Genomic DNA, 5,167 nt, shown 5'->3' on the forward strand with positions numbered 1-5,167 from the left:
ACTAAGCCCGTGTGCCACAACTACTGAGCCTGCGCCCTAGAGCCCGTGCGCCACAACTACTGAAGCCCGCACGCCTAGAGCCTGTGCTCTGCAACAAAGAGAAGCCACTGTAATGAGAAATCCGCACACCACAACAGAGTAGCCCCCGCTCGCCACAACTAGAGAGAGACCTGCGCACAGCAACAAAGATCCAACGCAGCCAAAAATAAATAAATAAATAAATAAATAAACAAATAAATAAAGAGACTAGGAAACAGTCACCGAGCTCAATTATAAAGGCAGAGAATCCTCAGCCAGAACGTTGGAAGATCATTCTTTCATTCCCTCCTCAAACATTTATTAAGCACCTGCAGTTAGCAAACACAAAGAAGTTCTTAAAGAGTAGATAGTCTAGTGAGGAGAGAGAAGCATCAGCAAATAGTTTCTGTGAATAGTGCTTTTATAAGACAAATTCCCTTTACATTAACCATAACACAAAACCACTTTTAACCCATAGAATTTGGACATACTGTCTAAAGACCTACACCACCTGGTAACAATTATGCATATATATCACATAAAGGAAAAAGAACTCACATCTGTTAATCATGGAATAATTCATTGGTTCAGATCAGACCTTAAAATTTCCTTCTATTCTTTCATTTTCTGAAATAACAAAAAAGAATACTGACATATCAAAACATGAAAGAAAGAAAGAAGGAAAGAAAGAAAAGGGGAAAGTTTCCTTGGCAAGCTCAGTGTCTGGCACACAGTAGAGACTCAACAAATATTTGAGAAATGAACAAATATATTAATAACAAGATGGGGGAAGGGACTGTTTTGAGTGGCTTCTGTAGCTGGTGGCTACAGAAGGAGACTGGGCCACATCTGTGACCAGGAGCCCTTTGGAGGAAAGGTTTTGCTTCCTGTCTCTCAGGGCGATGGATGAAAAGAGTGACCAGTGGTCTTTGGACAGGGGCTCCTCTGCTGAGCCAGGGACAAAGTTCACACGCTCTACACACAAACACACACCTGTCTTTTCCTATTGATCTCATATGATAAGCTCACAGTTTGCCTGGCTGGGTACAAGGTGCAGCTGAGAACCAATGGCTCCTTCTGGGGTGAGGGTGTAGCTCCTGTGTTGCTCTTTCCATGCTAATTTACACAGACCAGGTCCATAGTCCCTTATTCAAAACCCCTGGGTCTGCCTCTGTTTTGGCCTTCAGCTGCTGTGGGTTTTAGAAAAGTAAAGCAGTGCACATGTTACATATAATCTAAAGCCCTCAGCACAGTCTGGGGAAATACCCCTTGACCTAACACATTAATATTTGTGCAGAAAAATATGACCATTCATACTCAGCAGGATCGATACAAAATGTACAGAGCCTCATCCATGTCAGGTCAGGTTTTGCCAGCAAATAGATATTTTTTTTTTTTGTGGTACGCGGGCCTCTCACTGCCGTGGCCTCTCCCGTTGCGGAGCACAGGCTCCGGATGCGCAGGCTCAGCGGCCATGGCCCACGGGCCCAGCTGCTCCGCGGCACGTGGGATCCCCCCGGACTGGGGCACGAACCCGCGTCCCCTGCATCGGCAGGCGGACTCTCAACCACTGCGCCACCAGGGAAGCCCAGCAAATAGATTTTGATGACAAAAAAAAAAAAAGAAAAGAAAAAGAAAAAGTTTTCAGAGTTTTTTGTATTTCAGAAATGTGAATAAGGTTGTGGGCCTGTGTTCGGTCTTTCTAAAAGTGCCACCTTCCAAAGGTTCATTATTCATTTTACCGCAGAAGCACATACATGTACCGCTTCACGCTCTTCACAGTAATTTCACGTTTTGACATGTTTATTCCACAGGCCCGTCCTCACCACACAGCCTAGCACATAATAGGTGCTTAGCAAGTTTTTGTTAACTAAACAAACAACAGCCTTGCAAGATAAAAGTTATGATAACAGTATTTTACAGCTGATAAAACCAAGCCCCAGGAGGTTGAGGGGCTGGGCCTAGGGTGACTGGCGTCTTGAACCCCTTGTGCTTTGTCCTCACATCCCTGCTGGTTTGCACACAATGGGCCTGATGGGTTGTAAATACACCCAGGTTTTAAAAGGAAAAGAAGCTGGGTCTGAAGCCGAGGTTCTCCACAGGGGGCGATTCTGTCTCCGCTCCTGGGGGCTGGGTGGGGGAGGATTTAGCAATGTCTGGAGGTGTTTTGGGTTGTCACAACTTGCCGGGGAGTGCTACTGGCATCCGGTGGGTAGAGGTGAGGGATGCTGCTAAACAGCCTAAAACGCACAGGACAGCCCCCAGTCCTGAAAGTTAATAGTGCTGAGGTTGAGAAACCTAAAGTTTCTAAAGGTATCACCCAATCAAGCTTAATTCAGAAAAAGCCCTAATCAAACCTCTTGAATTAGGAGAGCATCCGATTCCTGTTGGTGTCAAAGCCTCTCCATTACTTTGTGCAAACCCCTTACCTGCCCTGAGGCACCAGGCAGGAACTCGCCCACTCCTTCTTTCTTTTTTTTGTTTTGTTTTTGTAAAACACCTCAAATTTTACTAATGGTAGGAAAGTATTTAATAAGCATCACGTTGGTACAGAAAAACACATAGCCTGTAGCGCATCCTTTAAAACCAGAATAGCCAAGTGAAAAGTCGGTAGAGATTCTTATTTTTACTTGAAAAATAAAAATAAAAACAACAACCACAAAAAAACTAAGGTGCACGTTGGGAATTGAACTATGGTTTTTCTTTCGAGGGATGTGACATCCATGTTTTCTGGTCAGTAACGTGCTATCAAACATTGTAGTAAACCAAACCAATCCAAGCAGACAGATGACCAGTGAAGCTGTTTGCTATCTCCTACTTGTACTGAGCTAGACCAGCAGAACACTGTCTTGATGGGATTATTTTGACAGCGAGAAGGAAGTGCAGAGCCCCTATCCCAACAGAAAACCTAAGGCGCTGATTTACAGAGAAAGGGTTTTAAGCAAACTTGCACAAACACTAGCATGCTCTAAGAAAGGAATACCTTTTAGACTACTTCCAGCATATATTCATTGTTGCCCAGTAAAATAGGAATACCAACATAGAAAGCATTTTTGCTTTCATAGCTCTAACAGCTAAAAAGCACACAGCATATAATACTTTGATATTGAAGTGGGTAATCACAGAAGTTCCAAGATTATATCCACTAGGTTAGCCTGAGTATTCATCTACAAAAATATTTTTTCAAAAACACGTAAATGAGTTATAGAAACAATGGGACTACATCAGGACCAGCAGGAGACAGTTATACAAGGACTACACATATAAGACTAGAAATTGATTTTCTTTTTTTAAAATAAGTTTATTTATTTATTTTTGGCTGCGTTGGGTCTTTGTTGCAGTGCACGGGCTTACCGTGGTGGCTTCTCTTGTTGCGGAGCATGGGCTCTAGGTGTGCAGGCTTCAGTAGTTGTGGCTCACAGGCCCTAGAGTGCAGGCTCAGTAGTTGTGGCGCACAGGCTTAGTTGCTCTGCAGCATGTGGGACCTTTCCGGACCAGGGCTCGAACCCATGTCCCCTGCATTGACAAGTGGATTCTTAACCACTGTGCCACCAGGGAAGCCCAGGCATTGATTTTCACATGTAGCTTTTAGGTAAAGGACATCTCTCTAAGTTGATTTCTACAGCCAAGACTAGCTGTGATAGTAGCATTTTCAGAAATCTTGAGATGGGCAGCTAGCTTGAGTTAAACTCTAGATGAACACTCCCAGTCAAAAACCCCATAGAGGCTGCAGGACTGAAACTCTGACCCATATAAGCTGTGAGTGCACAAAAAGCCTGGTGGGACATGCAAGGCCTGCTGGGCAAGAGGGCTGGTGATGGTGGGTTCTCCCAATATGGACATGCTAACATGTATGCTGGGGAAGGGCCCCCCAGGTGGAATGCTGGGCTTGGGCTTGCTGCAGGATCCAGACTCAGAAGCTCCTGAGAGAGGTGTCTACTCCGGGAGGAGTACTAGGGTTACTGAAGACAAGAACGTGTCCCTGGAAGGTCAGGTAATTTGCTTCTGACCCATCAATACTTAACCTGAATGAAGGGTTGCAGAACAGTCAGTCTTTCCGAGATGTATTCTTCTGACATCATTAGCCAAAGCCTCTCCCAGTCTATTCGGCTGGTGGTGTCCAGAAAGATCCCAATACCTGGAGGTGGGACTTGGGGCTGCATATTGTTCTGGGAACCTGGCAATGAAGATGATTTGCGCAATGAAGATGATTTGCACAATTAAGTAACCACTAAACCGCAGCTCAAGTCCAGTCCTCGGCCTTCTTTTTCTGCTGGAGAGTCCAGGAACATTTCCTTAAAAGCCAGAAAATCCATAAACGTGAGCAGCATGTCGAAGATGTCACCGGCCACTTCATCTTTATGGTGCTGTAAAGTTGTAGTGAAAGCCGCCATGTTAAATCCAAGAATCCCCTCCAACAGCTCTTCTATATACTTTTCTACCAAAGAAATACATTCGTTAAAAATAGGCGTGTAGGTGAGCTTATTCTCTTCCTTGTCTTCAAACTCCTGGTAGTAAATACTTGTCCATGAAATTCCTCTGTAATAAACGGAACTCATCATCCATGATAATGTCCTCTAAATATCCAACCACAGCATCAAATTCTGCATCAGAGGCGAAAGAGAAAGCGCGAAGCTCTCTTCCTCTAGGGCGTCCATTGCCGCCGCCACTGGCTCATCCACCGGGCGCGGGTGAGCTGCCCGCGGGCCTTGTACCCCGCCCGCGGCCCGGGCCCGGGCCCGGGCGCAGCCTCAGCTCTGCTCCGCAGAGACCCAACCTGCACCGGTGAGGCCTCGCCGCCGAGGCCACAGCTGGCTCACGGCCCAGCCGGGTAGCGCCTGCGCGCGGAGCCTGACCCTCAGGCTCCCCGGCTGCGGCCACGCGCCGGCCTCCAAGCCCGGCCAGGCCTCACTAAGCTCGCCGCTGCCGCCGGCCACCCCTTTTTTCTTACACCCTACAAACCGAACCATCCTCCTTCCCGCCAATTGAACGAATTCCTGACTTGGGAACAAGATATTTTTTGAAGTCCCAGCCTGGGGACCGGCTGTGCTACTGGCCCAAGAAGGAAAGTGAACCAACAGGTTTTTCTCTCCTACGCTTAAAGTAATTCAAAACCCAAAGTAACAAAACGAATGGCTTTATAATCAGA

General features: G+C 46.3%; 1 pseudogene; it reads right to left on the reverse strand.

The window, feature by feature from the left end:
- Positions 1-4,031: 4,031 nt before the first annotated feature.
- Positions 4,032-4,679, reverse strand: LOC102991797 (ADP-ribosylation factor-like protein 2-binding protein; annotated as a pseudogene).
- Positions 4,680-5,167: the final 488 nt, after the last annotated feature.

Source organism: Physeter macrocephalus, chromosome 15 (genome assembly GCF_002837175.3).
Source record: "Physeter macrocephalus isolate SW-GA chromosome 15, ASM283717v5, whole genome shotgun sequence".
Taxonomy (NCBI): Eukaryota; Metazoa; Chordata; class Mammalia; order Artiodactyla; family Physeteridae; genus Physeter; species Physeter macrocephalus.